The 14,660-nt window shown below is 49.1% G+C and overlaps 1 protein-coding gene and 1 pseudogene across 1 annotated transcript in view; one reads left to right on the forward strand and one right to left on the reverse strand.

The window, feature by feature from the left end:
• Positions 1-14,430, reverse strand: part of Msi1 (musashi RNA-binding protein 1) — a 96,628-nt gene extending 82,198 nt beyond the window's left edge. Inside the window, exon 1 of the mRNA XM_039089125.2 lies at positions 14,266-14,430. The gene's annotated coding sequence lies outside the window, so the exon portion shown is untranslated. The remainder of the gene's footprint in view (positions 1-14,265) is intronic.
• Positions 12,025-12,281, forward strand: Tmem258-ps2 (transmembrane protein 258, pseudogene 2; annotated as a pseudogene).
• Positions 14,431-14,660: the final 230 nt, after the last annotated feature.

Here is a 14,660-nt window from a genome sequence, read left to right on the forward strand (position 1 = left end):
TTTTGTATGAAGTGTTTTATTTAGCTTTTTTTTTTTTTTTTTTTTTGAGATGGCGTCTCCTATAACTAGGATGGCCTTGAATTCCTGATTTTTTTTTTTTTTTTTGTCTCCTCTGTCTACATACAAAGGAGGTGGGAATGTGGGAAGGAGGGAGGGAGAGAGACTGTGTGTGTGCATCTGTACTGCTATGCTCAGCTCGCATAGCCCAGGCTAGCCTCCAATTCCCCACGTAACTAAGGATGATCTTGAACTTCTGACCCTTCTGCCTCTACCTCCTATGTGCTGGGACTACAGGGCATCACAGCATCTCCAGTTTATATGCAGCGGTTGAACCCCCTGTTAGCACAACCAACTCCCCCCAACCATGAAAACATAAGGTTCCTGCATTCACTATGTGTTGTTGTATCTGTGCGAGCATACATGCAGAGCTTTGAGCGTGGAGGCCAGAGCCAACCCAATGTCTTTCTAGCCTGTGGGTCTTGAGGATCAAACTCCGGACATCAGGCTTGGTGGCATGCACCTTTCCCAGCTGAGCCCTATTGCCAGCACAAACCTTTCAAACACAGTTACAAATAATCCCCTCGACTCCCCACAGGGCCTCACTATGTAGGTCTGGCTAGCCTGGAACTCATTATATAGACCAGGCTAGCTTCAAAGCCCCAGAGACCTGTCCACCTCCATCTCTCAAGTGCTGAGATTAAAAGATGTGTACAGGCCATGCCTGCCTTGGCATGGATTCTTGGCCATCCTGCCTAACTATTCAACCCATTTGAACAAAACAAAAATGAGGTTTCCCGGGAACCTCATTTCCTATAACAGGCAGACACCAACAATAGCATTGCTAGAGCAAAGATTCGGTGAAGCTGGCTTTGAACTCGGTATGTAGCCCAGGCTAACCTTGAAGCTCTTATTCTCTTGCTTCAGTCTCCCCAAGCTGGATTTACAGGGTAAGAGCTACCCTGGTCTCCCCAGGCTGTATTTACAGGAACAAGCTGCCCTGTCTAGGTTATAGAATGAATGGGATCAAACCCTGGGCTCTGTGTGTGCTGGGCAAGTGTTTGCCAAGTGAGCCTCAGCCCCACGAAAGGCTTTGACCCGTGACTTCTAGAGCTCCGGAAACAACCCCGCTGCTGCCATTGCCTTAGCAAAGTCCAAGCAAGGGGCAGAGACCGGCAGATTCTGAAGGGCAGATGGTTTGGAGAGAGCCCTGGGGAGCAGACAAGTCGGCCTGCATCTGCTTGAGATGGGGGCGGGGCGGGGCGCAGGGTGTGGATGGGTCCCCGCCATGCTGCTTCACAGCTGTCTGTTAGCCCCAGTGTCCATGTCTGCAAAGTGGCCGGTGACTCTACCCCGGAGCCTTCTGCTCTGGTGCACTCATTAACTGATAGAAGGGCCTCAATGGGGCTGCTCCGGACTAGTTAACTCTCCAATACCTTTTCTGCTTTCCTCTCAAACGTTTACTGCCCGAATTCAGATGCCAGTGCCGAGCTCTTAATAGCAAACAACGGCCTCCCCCACCCCCACGAGTACACACGCCCCCGAGAGCGCTACACACACACACACACACACACACACACACACACACACACGTATCTGGGTGCACCCACTCTCTGCATGGCCCGTCTTTTTCTGTTGTTCTTTTCTAGAGAAGAAATGGGTCCAGAGAGATGTTCACGCAGCCTCGAGGTGGTACATGAGTCTGGGATGTGAACTTCCGTTAACTGGAGGGCAATGCTCAGCGGGCATGTTGGGGCACACACCACCAGGCTCACACACACACACCCCTCCAAAGGGCCTGAGGAAGCAGGCCTGGGGTGGAGCCCCAAAATTGACATTTCTCACCAATTCCCAGGTCATGTTGCTGTTGCTGGCCCAAGGTATACTGAGAATTCCCTGACACCAAGATTTCCCCACTGTCATTATCCCAATTAGGCAGGCTGTATCCTGCCCAGCCGGGTAGGGAAGGCTGGACTCCTGGAACTGGAAGGTTGTTAGAATTCTTTTGGCACTCAACTTATATGATCCTGTAGCCTTAAAGTCTTTACAAAGAAAAGCAGAGAGGGAAAGAGAGAGAAAACAAGAACAAAACCAGAGCCAAAACAAAACCAACTTTCCAGGGGAAAACGAACTTTCCAAGGGAGTTGTTCTTAACCTTCCTAAGGCCCTGACCCTTTCAATAAAATTATCCCTGCCAATACTTTATTATAACTGTAATTCTGCTACTCTTGCAATCTATAATGTAAACATCTGTGCTTTCTGATGGTCTCAGGTGACCCGTATGAAAGGCTTGTTTGACTCCCAAGTGGCTGGTAACCCACAGGCTGAGAACCCCCATTCTAGGAGCTGGGACACAGCTCATTAGTAGAGTGAGACCATTCTGACGTCCAGCCCTAGCACCAAGCAAAACTCCTGCCCGCTTTAGAGGTGTTGAAGCGAAGACAGGGGAGTTGTAAGGCCAGTGTGCTGGTACTTTCCACATGTAATCCCAGCCCTCGAGATGGGGACAGGAAAGCCAGGAATCAAGGCCAACCTCAGCGACCGACATAATGAGATTGAGGTTAGCCTGGGCTTCATGAAACCCCGCCTTCAAAACAAAAACAACAAACCACAAAAATAAAAATCATTTCAAAACAGGGAAGATGGACATGACATAGAGGAGGAGCAGAAGGCGGGGTGATGGCGTGTGTGCGCTTTGTACCCCTAGGTTCTCAGAGACGAGAGGAACATTTCAGTCAGCTGATAAACTTCGTAACAAAAGGCCAGCCACACACAGGGGCTCGGTTCTGTGAGCTCAGCTACCCTGGGGGCTAAGGCAAGGGGATGGAGAGTTCAAGGCCCACCTGGGAGAGTGAGAGATACCCTACCTCACTAAGAGAAGGCTGGAGAGTACGGCTTACTGGACAGTGTTTGAATAGTATGTGCGAGGGCCGAGGTCCAATTCCTAACACTAAAAGGGAAAGAGAAGGAGTGGGAGGGGAGGAGAAAGAAAAAGAATTAGAGAGGGAAGGAGAGACAGAGGGAGGGCAGACCATTATGCTGTTCTGGTCACCCTAACTATCCACGGCAAAGGCTTTATGGTTCTAGAGTAGAAGTTTGCTAATTCGAGTAAGAAATCACCACAGGAGTTGGACATGATTTTGTATGTGTGTGTGTGTGAGAGCGTGTGTATGTTTGTGTATGTGTGTAGGTGTGAGTGTCTGTGCATGTGTGTATGTATGTGTGAGAGTGTGGATGTGTATGTATGCATGTGTGTAGGTGTATGTCAGTGTATATATGTGCATATGTGTGTAGGTATATGTGAGCATGTACATGTGTGTGCATGTGAGTGTGTATGTACGTGTGAGAATGTGAGAGTGTATGTAGTACCAGTACTTGGGAGGTAGGAGGAAACAGGACTGGGAGTTCAAGGCTAGCCTCAAATGCATAGAGTTTGTGGCTACCTCAGGCTACTGGAGACCCTGTCTCCAGAACAAAACAAGGCTGGCAAGATGGCTCAGTGCTTAAGGCAGCTGCTGCAGAGCCTGATGACCTCGGTTAAGACTGCGGGCCCCAGTGGTGGAAGAAGAGAACCAACCTCTACACGCATGTGTGCCTGCGCACGTGCGCAGGGAAATACATGTAAATGAGAAACAACAGAAGGAACTTGCTTGCTTACTACGTCAGACCATGCACCGGCTCTCGTCTGTATCCTGTGCATTTCAGGACGATGCGATGCTCACAGGGCTGACCGGTTCATCTCCAGTGTGAGCGGCTGCTGATTTCAGATGTGACTTTGTGTTTTCCAGACGCCGGCTGAATTGGGGCTGTTATCAGGTCCCCGTTATTGAATCATGGAACCGTATATGACGGATTGCTGAGACAAAATTGGGGAAAAGAAAACGAACTTTTCTGCAAATGGAGTTGGATGCTCTGTGGAGATCAGAGGACAGATGGCCCCAGGGCTTGCTGAGGAAGCAGCAGAACCTCAGTTAAGCTCCTCGGCATCCACGTAAAACCTGGGGACAGCCACATGTGCCTGCAACCCTGAGCGTGGGGGGAGGGGGCTGCGACAGGATTGCTTGCACATGTTGACCAGACAATCTCCCTGCCAACTGTCGGGGGTCCGGGTTCACTGGGACCTCGAGGAACAAAGCGGGGGCGGGGGGATCCCAACATCCTCCTCTGGCTTGCGTGTGCACACACTGAGGCTGAGGGTCTGTCCACCCTCCTCTGATCCCAGCACTTGGGAGGCAGAAGCAGGCAGACCTCTGAGTTTGAGGCCAGCCTGGTCTACAGAGCTGGTTCCAGGACAGCCAGGGCTACACAGAGAAACCTGCCGTGTGTGTGTGTGTGCGTGTGTGTGTGTGTGTGTGTGTGTGTGTGCGCGCGCGCGCGCATGTGCGTGTGTTAGGGGAGGGATCTGAGAATGGTGCCTGCAATCCCAGCGCTGAGGAAGTATTAACAGACAGTTCCCTCCCCAGGGCTCACTTTGCCCAAGTCCCAGCAAGAGCTCTTGTCTCAAAAACCAAGGTAGGGCTAGGCATGCAGCTCAGTAGGTAAGATTGCTTGCCCAGCAGAGTGCTCGCCCAGCATGAGCAAAGCCCTGGGTTCAATCCCCAACACCACATAAACCCTGTGTGGGGGTGCATGCTGGTACTCACAGCAATTTAGAGGAGAAGGCAGAGGGGTAGGAAGCTCTAGGCTATCCTTGGCTACATAGCAAATTTAAGGCAAACCTGAGTTACACGAGAACCTGTCTCAAGAAGAAGAATGAAAATAAACTCGAGGTGGGTAGTTACTGAGGAACGCCACCTGACGTGAGCTCTGGCCACACACGCACACACTTGGGAGAAACTTGGGGGTTGGAGAGATGACTCAGGGGTTAAGAGTGCTGATTGCCCTTCCAAAGGACAAGGGTTCAAATCCCACATGGCAGCTTACCATGACTTCCAGTCTCAGAGGATCTGATGCTCCTTTCTGGCCTCATGTAATGTACACACACACATACACTCACACAGATACACATACATACACACACACACATGCACACACACAGATACACACACACATACACTCACACAGATACACATACATACACGCACACACACACAGAGATACACATACATACACATAGATACACACAGACACACACACAGATACACATACATACATATATACACACACGCACACACACACAGATACACGTACATACATATATACACACACGCACACACACACAGATACACGTACATACACGCACACACACACAGAGATACACATACATACACACAGATACACACACAGACACACACACAGATACACATACATACATATATACACACGCGCACACACACACAGATACACGTACATACATATATACACACACACGCACACACACACAGATACACGTACATACACGCACACAGATACACACACAGATACACACACATACACACACATACACACATACACACACACACACACACAGTTCAGCCTGGCATGGCTGACCTTGGCTGTCCATTATCTGGAATGAACTAAAGCCTAAGCAGCCGGGCACCCCTGAGAAAAATTTTTATTTTTATTTATTTATTTGACTGGATCATCTAGGCCACATCTTACGGTGGCAGCCCATGCAAAAAGACCTGGTTGGTGGAGGCTGGGGTGGCTCACACTTTTGATTTCAGCACTGGGGAGGCAGCAGCAGGTGGGTCTCTATGAGTTCAAGGCCAGCCTGGGCTACAGAGCCAGTTCCAGGATAGCCTTGGCTACCCAAAAGCTTTTGCTCTTTGCCTGCCTGCCTTCACTCTTGTTGGCAAGCTCATCTACCTGAGCTTGATACAGAGACATCCCTTTGCTGGTCCCAGACCCTACTTCTTCAGGATCCCAACGTAAACTGAGGATCAACAGCTAGGATTTCTCTGGGCCTCCAGGAATAGATATGGACCACTCAGACATCCAGTTTCCTAGACTGAACAACTACCAGATACTTGGACTTTCTCCTGGGAGACAGTCACTGTTGGGCTCCAGGGATCACAGCCTGTAAGCCACTCCAGAGACTCTCCTTTTAGTATAGATTCATTCTAAAAGTTCTCCTGTAGAACAGTGGCTCTCGACCTTCCTATTGCAGTGACCCTTTGATACCGTTCCTCATGCTGTGGTGACCTCCAACCATAACATTTTTTTTTTTTTTTGGTTCTTTTTTTCGGAGCTGGGGACCGAACTCAGGCCCTTGCGCTTCCTAGGCAAGCGCTCTACCACTGAGCTAAATCCCCAACCCCAACATTATTTTCATTACGACTTCATAACTGTAATTTTGCTACTGTTATGAACCGTAATGTAAATATCTGATTTGATAGTCCACCCCTGTGAAAGGGTCGTCCAACCCCCAAAGGGGTCATGACCCCCAAAGGTTGAGAACTGCTGCTCTAGAGAACCCTGACTGTGACACCCATACACATAAAAAATAAAATAGCGAGTTAAAATGAAAAGACACAAAGGCTGTAACAGACCCCCAGTTGACACATGATGGATACACTATGAAGGTACCCACATTCACACTGTGTGACTATGTTGTGTTTGAGTGTGTGTGTGTTGTTTTTGAGTGTGTGTATTGTGGTTTAGTGTGTAACTATGTGCGTGGGTTGTTGTGTGTGTGTGTGTTAATGTGTGAAGTGTGTATGTTGTGTATTTGTGTGTAAGTATGTGAGTAGGTTTTGTGTGTGTGTGTGTGTGTGTGTGAGTGTGTGTGAGGGATAGCGGCTCATCACTTCACAGTTTATAAAGCACTTTGTGGTTAATGAAGCATTTTCTAGTCATTTCCTTTCATTCTCAGACAGCTCCAGGTGCAAGGACTAGAGCTTTGTGTGTGTGTGTGTGTGTGTGTGTGTGTGTGTGTGTGTGTATGTGTATGCATGCACATGCATGCATTAGTCAAACCCTTGATCACAGACCCACACTACCTGTCCCATTTCGTCACACCTTTCTTACGTGGAGAGAAATGGCGGAGGCATGCAGAATAGCACAGCCTTTAATCCCATTGCTCAGAGGCCTGGTTTATACAGTGGATTCCAAACTAACTAAGGCTTCATAGTGAATCCTCATATATAAAACAGAAAGAAACATTTCCTGCAGACAACCAGGACTGTGTCTTAGGGTTTTTAATCCCTCCGATAGATATAACACAATTAAAAGCAAGCTGGGGACAAAAGGGTTTATCCAGCTCACACTTCCACTGCTTGGCCCTCCACTGAAGGAAGTCAGGGCAGGAACTCAAACAGGGCAGGAACCTGGAGGCAGGGGCTTATGCAGAGGCCATGGAGGGGTGCTGCTTACTGGCTTGCTCCTCATGGCTTGCTCAGTCTGCTTTCTTTTTTTTTTTTCTTGGTTCTTTTTTTGGAGCTGGGGACTGAACCCAAGGCCTTGCGCTTCCTTGGCAAGCGCTCTACCACTGAGCTAAATCCCCAACCCCCTCAGTCTGCTTTCTTATAGAACCCAGGACCACCAGGCCAGGGATGGCCCCACCCACAATGGGCAGAGCCCTCCCCACATCAATCTAATTAAGAAATGTCCTACAGGCTTGCACACAGCCCAATCTTATAGAAGCGTTTTTCTCAGTAGACGTTCCCTCTTCTCTGGTGACTGTAGTTTGTGTCAAGTTGACGTAAAATGTGTCAGAACAAGTGACCCTTGCCAACATGACACACAAGCACATCACTGTTAACCCTCAATCTTTCCTTTCTTGTTCACCTTTGCACTAATACCATCGCAACGTAAAATATTCCAAGTCTTAAAACCCCCACAGACTTCACAAATTCAAGCAGTTTAAAATTCAGTCTATTTAAAACTCCAAAGCCTCTTTTAGGACCTAAAAAAAAAAATCTCTTTAATAATTCAGTCTTTCAAGGGTGGGCTCCTGTAAAATAAAAAATAAATTAAATACTTTCTTACTTCAAGAGAGCAGAACCAGGGCGCACCCCCAATCAAAGCAAAGCAAAAACAAACTCCAACTATAAATAACCCAGCATTGAAAGTCTGAATCAACTCCTGGCCTTCTGGGCTCTTCCGAAGGGCCTGGGCCGCTTCTCTGGCTCCGCCCTCTACAGCACACACAGCTGGTCTTCTGGGCTCTGACCCGCTCCCCTCCACTGCTGCTGCTGTTCTTGGTAGTCGTCCCATGGTGCTGTTTTCTCATAGAACCCAGGACCACCTGTCCAGGGATGTTCCCACCCACAGTGGACGGGGCCCTCCCTATCAATCACTGATTAAGAAAATACCCTACAGGTTTGCCTATAGCCTGCCATTATGGAGACACGGTCTTAATTGAGGCTCCCGCCTCTCTCTCACAACTCTAGCTTGGGTCGAGTTGACTTAGAACTGTCTAGCACAGGCCTCAGCTGACTACGCTGCTTCCTGCTTGTCTAGGTATTATCTCTCCATTGTCAAGAACACCTACTTCACACAGAGGCTCAGGAGTGCCTCCCACTTGAAACTCCCCTCAAGGCCACACTGAAGACTTCTAGGCCCCAGACAACCTGGATTCAAATCCCGACATAGCCATTTTCTCATGTTCTCTTTGCTTTTCATTTTATGTAGACAGTGTCTTGTTATGTAGCCCAGGCTGGACTCAGAATCCCAATTCCCCAAACTGGGGATAGTGAAGGAAATCTTCAATCCCAGCCCTCTTGAGGCAGAGGCAGGTGGACCTCTGGTGAGTTCAAGTTACTGGTCTACACCATAAGTTTAGGGCTAAGCAAGGCCGCATAGAGAAACCTTTTCTCAAAAATAAGCAAAGAAGGGGTTGGGGATTTAGCTCAGTGGTAGAGCGCTTGCCTAGCAAACGCAAGGCCCTGGGTTTGGTCTTCAGCTCCGAAAAAGGAAAAAAAGAAGCAAACCATGGTCCTGCTCTTGGGGCTGGGGGGCTTCAGGACTTCTTGCAATTCAGGGATGGATGGGATTTAGCTCAGTGGTCGGTTGCCAGGGAGGAAGGGGAGAAGGAAGAAGGGGAGGAGGGAAAGGACGAGAAGAAGGAGAAGGGGGAGAAAGGAGGGGGAAGGAGGAGGAGAAAGTAAGACCACTCTTGACTGAGAGAACGGCATGAACAAAGGCCCTGGGGTTGGAAAGGGCTCAGGAAGGTTTTAGACACACAAGGAAATTTACTGCCGAGGACAAATGAGTGTCTTGGGCAGTGATGGACAGGACTAGAGAGATTGTATGCATCAGGACTTGGAGGTCAGAGTCTATGGCTGCTGTATAGAGAACAGATGGGAAGGGGTGAGGCTCTATGGAGGGAGACGAACCTGGAAACCACTGTCGTGGTCCAGGCAGAGAGAGGAACAACAGCCAGCCAGCTGTGGCTAAGCAGAGGTGGGCTGGAAAGATCTGAGAGACACTGGGGGTAAGAAACGCGTAGGACTTGGTTGATGAGATCGGGGTGAGTGAGGAAAGAAAACACTGGTCCCCAGTTGCTGGAAGGAGAACACTGGTGCCGTTATAAAAACCATCAAACCAACGGCAAGAGAGGCCCAAGGCTAACACTCGAGGGGAGGCAGGCATAGAACACACAGCCCTGTGTTTCCCACAGCAACACGAAATGTGAGAAAAATGTCGGCCGAGGCCCTAGGAGGCTCTGGCTGAGAGTCATCGGGGTAAGGAGATTTCAGTAGATGAGGCCCTGGCAGAGACGCAGGAGACTAAGGAGCTGGGAAGGTGACTCGATACAACGTGCGCTCTCTCTCTCTCTCTCTCTCTCTCTCTCTCTCTCTCTCTCTCTCATTGTCTTATTTTACTTTTATGGGTCTTATTTTTAGATTTGCTTATCTTATATGTACATATCTTTTGCCTGCACGTATGTATGTGAACCACCTGCAGGACAGAGAGCAGTTTCAGGTCATGAGCAGCCATGCTGGGAATAACCACTGAGCCACCTCTCCAGCCCTCCTCCTCCCACTCCTCCTCTTCTCTTCCTCCTCCTCCTTCTCCTTCTTCTCCTACTCCTTTTAAAAGATTTTATTTATTTTATGCATATAAGTACACTGTAGCTGTCTTCAGACACACCAGAAGAGAGCATTGGACCCCATCACAGATGATTGTGAGCCCCCATGTGGTTGCTGGGAATTGAACTCAGGAAGAGCAATCAGTGCTCTTAACCACTGAGTCACCCCTCCAGCCCTCCTCCTATTTTTAAGGTTTTGTTTACTCGGTTTGGTCTGGACTCTGTTTTTCTGTTTTTGTTTGTGTGTTTTGAGGCAGGGTCCCATGTAACTGAGGATGGCCTCAAACTCTTTGTATCGCCAAGGATGAGCATGAACTCCTAATAGATCTACCTTCTGAACCCCAGGGCTACAGGGGTGTGCTGCATTATCCAGCTCACAGCATCTTGTAAGGAACACCTCTGAGCTCTGCAGGGTGGGCAGTGTTGCCCAGTGGATAGAGCACTTGCCTAGCATGTATGAAGACTGGGTTTGCACCCCAGCACTGGGGAGTTGGCAGCAAGAAGATTAGAAATCCAAGCTCATTCTCCGCTACAGTTGAAAGGCAAGCCTGGGCTACAGGACACTGATGGGGATGGGCTTCTGTTCTTCTGTTTGTCTGTCTCTTCTTCGTTTTAACTATACACTGTCTTATCTACAATTACTGTGCATGTGCAGGTGTACGCAGGGTGCACAAGTGTGTGGGGGTGCACAGGTGTGTGTGGTGTACAGGTGTGGGGGTACACAGGTATGTGTGTGGGGTGCAGGTACACAGGTATGTGTGTACAGGTGCACAGATGTGTGTGTGTATGTCTGTGCAGGTGCACAGATGTGTGTGTGCAGGTGTACAGGTGTGGGGGTACACAGATGTGTTTCTGTGCACAGGGTTGTGTGTGAGTGCACAGGTGTTTGTGTGCAGATGCACAGGTGTGTGAAGGTGTATGGGTGTATGGGGAGGTGCACAAGTGTGTGTGCAGGTGCAGAGGTGTGTATGTGTGGGTGCACAGATGTGTGGGAGGGATGCACAGGTGTGTATGTGTGGGTGCACAGGTGTGTGCAGGTGCACAGGTGTATGGAGGTGCACAGGTATGTGGGGGTGCACAGGTGTGAGAGGTACACAGGTGTATGGAGTTGCACAGGTGTGTGTGTGCAGGTACACAGGTGTATGGAGGTGTAGAGGTGTGTGTGGGTGCACAGGTGTGTGTGTGCAGGTGCACAGGTGCGTTTGTGCGGGTGCACACATGTGAGCACATGTGACTAGAAGCCTGAGGATAACGTGGGTGTTGTTCTTTAAAGACTGGGGATTTTTCTTTCCCAGGCCTGAATGTCACAAATCTCACCTACTAACCTAGGCTGCCCTAGGAGTCCTCTGGTCTGATTTCCCAAGTGCTGGAATTATATGTTTTCACTTCTCTTCGTTTCTTTTTTATTGTTTTATTTTATTTATTTATATTTTTTTCCACATGGGTTCTAGGAATTGAACTTGGGTCTGAATAAGGCAAGCACTTTATTCTTTTTTTTTTCTTTTCTTTTTTTCGGAGCTGGGGACTGACACTTTATTCTTTATTACCTGAGCTATTGCCCAGATCTCTGACCTATACTTATTAAAGAAGGGGGAGGGGTGAGATGGCTCATCGGCTAGAGGTGCTGAGCATCGAGCCTAAAATTCCTAGCTGGATTCCCCAAGACTGACATGGGGGAAGAGACCACCAACTCCCGCAAGCTGTCCTCTGACCTCCACCTGTGACTTTGGAATCCCTTTCTCTCACACCACAGAGATAGTGCATAAAAGTTAGAAAGAAAGAAAAAGAGAAAGAAAAGAGGAGGAGGGAGAGGAGGAGGGAGAAGAAGAGGAGGGAGAGGAGGAGGGAGAGGAGGAGGGAGAGGAGGAGGGAGAGGAAGAGGGAGAGGAGGGGGGAGAGGAGATGGGAGAGGAGGGGGGAGAGGAGAGGGGAGAGGAGGGGGGAGAGGAGGGAGAGACTCAGGAGGCTAGGGCAGAAGGATGGAATTCAGGTTAGCCTCAACTATGGAGTGAGAGAGACCCTGACTTAAAAACAAACAGGGCTCAGGCGGATCGGTGGTTTATCCTGTGTGGGGCAAAATGGAGCTCGAGGCCATGAGTAGGTATACCAGCCCAGTGAACCCGGCTGTCTTCCCTCACCTGACTGTGGTACTTCTGGCATGTTCTTTTCTGCCTAGTTCTTTGTTTACGAGGTCACCTCTACCAAGTACACGTGCCATATTTACAAAGAGCTCCTCATTTCCTTGGTGACCGCACTCTTCATGGGCTTTGGAGTTCTCTTCCTCCTGCTCTGGTTTGGCACCTACGTATGAGTCTCCAAGGTACCCACCAGGCAGCTCACCGAGCCTCTGCTTTTGTAAATGAATTTTTTACCATTGCTACATGTCTCACCTGTTGTTTATAATAAAGGCAGTTGTGGGTTGGGGATTTAGCTCAGTGGTAGAGCGCTTGCCTAGCAAGCACAAGGCCCTGGGTTCGGTCCCCAGCTCTGAAAAAAAGAAAAAGAAAAAAACAAAACAAAAACAAAAACAAAAAAACAATAAAGGCAGATGTGTGACATAACAAACAAAAACAAAAACAAAAACAAACAAACAAAAAAAACCAAACAGGGCTGGAGAGATGGCTCAGTGGTTAAGAGCCCCGACTGCCCTTCCAAAGGACCAGAGTTCAATCTCTAACACCCACATGGCAGCTCAGAACTGTCTGTAACTCCAAAGGATCCAACACCTTCACACAGCCTCACACTTAGGCAGAACACCAGTTCACATGAAATAAAAACAAGTAAGTCATTTAAAAAAACAACCAACCAACAAGCCAGAAGCTGAGAGATGGCTCGGGCCGCTGCTCTTTCAGAGAACCGGGGTTGTTTTGTTTGTTTGTTTGCCCCAGTCCCCACTTCAGACAACTTACCACTACCTGAAGCATCAAAGGGAATCCCAAGTAGGGGAGAGAACTAAACTGTCAAGTGAGTTCTGAGTTATGCAGAATTTCAAAAAAGCTTCCTTCCTTTTGCTCTGTGTCCCAGTTCCAGGAGGAGGGGAGGGGCTTTTAGTATCTACCTCCCACTCCTACGGGACATGAGGATTCCCAGATCTCTCCGACAGGCTCTCGAGTAGCCCAGGCTGGCCTTGGATTTGCTATGTAACAGTAAATGCCCTTGAGCCCCGGATTCCTCTGCCCTCACCTCCTGAATGTTGGGGTAACAGGTATTCACCACCTCGGCTGTTCGTATACAGTGCTAGGGACAGAGCGCAGGCCTTGCGCAGTTGGGCAACTCTGTGCCAGACGAGCTTCGTCCTGAGCCCTTTCATTGTTTATTTATTTGCTTGTTTGTTAATTTTTTAAAAAGACTTATTTATTTATTTCATGTATGTTGGTACACTGCCACTGTCTTCAGACACACCAGAAGAGGGAGTCAGATCTCACTTCAGATGGTGCTGAGCCACCATGTGGTTGTGGGATTTGAACTCAGGACCTCTGGAAGAGCGGTCAGTGCTCTCAACTGCTAAGCCATCTCTCCAGCCCTGTTAATTTTTTTTAAAAGATTTATTTATTTATTACATATAAGTACACTGTCGCTGTCCTCAGACACACCAGAAGAGGGCATCAGATCCCATTACAGATGGTGGTGAGCCACCATGTGGGGGCTGGGATTTGAACTCAGGACCTCAGTGCTGTTAACTGCTGAGCCATCTCTCCAGCCCCAATTGGTTAATATCTTGCACTGCCGGGGATTGAACCCAGGGCCTCCCACATGCTAGGCGGTTGCTATAACGCCGAGCTACATCCCCAACCTTCTTTATTGTTGTTTGTTTGTCTCTTGTTTTTGATACAGGTCCTTCCCAGGAGGCCCCAGCTGGCCCTGAGTTTACAGTGTTCGTTCTGCCTCTGTCTTCTGTTGCTGCGTATAAAAGCACGAACCACACCGTGTATTGCTTTTACTTGTTATTTTGAGACAGATCTTACCAAGTTGCCCACACCTGCCTGGCACTCAATCTATAGCCTAGGCTGGCCTTGAACTTGTGATCCTCTTGCTCCAGAATACAGAGTAGTTGGAATTACAGGCCTGACTAGAACAATTTAAGATTCCCATCCCTCACACATCCAGGGATTCGCTATGTAGACCAGGCTGGCCTCACACTGACAGAGATTCTCCTGTCTCTGCCTCCCCAGTTCTGGGATTAAAGGCGTGCGCCACCACAACCGTCTTCCCCTGGAATTCTTGCTTCTCCTACCTTAGCTTCCCAGGTACTGGGATAACAGGGGTGGAGGTGGGGGGAACACCACCATGCCTACCTTGAAGACTTCTTGTTCCAATGTGGGGAAGATGAGAAGCCTCAGAAGAAGGCCGGAAGAAAGAGTCCCCGAGGTTGAGCTGGCCTCTCTCTCCCTGTATTCCTTTCTCAGGTTTCACTTCCCTCCATCTCTCCTTCCAGGAACCTGAGAGGAGACCAGCCACGTTGAAGGTCGAACGCAGGACTTCCCTGGCCCCGGCTTTTGGGCGGCGCCCGCATATGAGGAGCCTGCCACCCACTGGGAGCGAGCGGTACTGCAAGCGCACATGCTCGCGGCCCGCCCCTCCCCAGTTCTTCGCCTGTTTTCACTCTGCCCAAAGGGCTCTTGTCCTCATATGACTTACAGTCTAAGGGAACTGACAACAACGACAGAAATCCTGGTAGCAGCTTAACAGC

This window comes from Rattus norvegicus, chromosome 12 (assembly GCF_036323735.1).
Source record: "Rattus norvegicus strain BN/NHsdMcwi chromosome 12, GRCr8, whole genome shotgun sequence".
Lineage (NCBI taxonomy): Eukaryota > Metazoa > Chordata > Mammalia > Rodentia > Muridae > Rattus > Rattus norvegicus.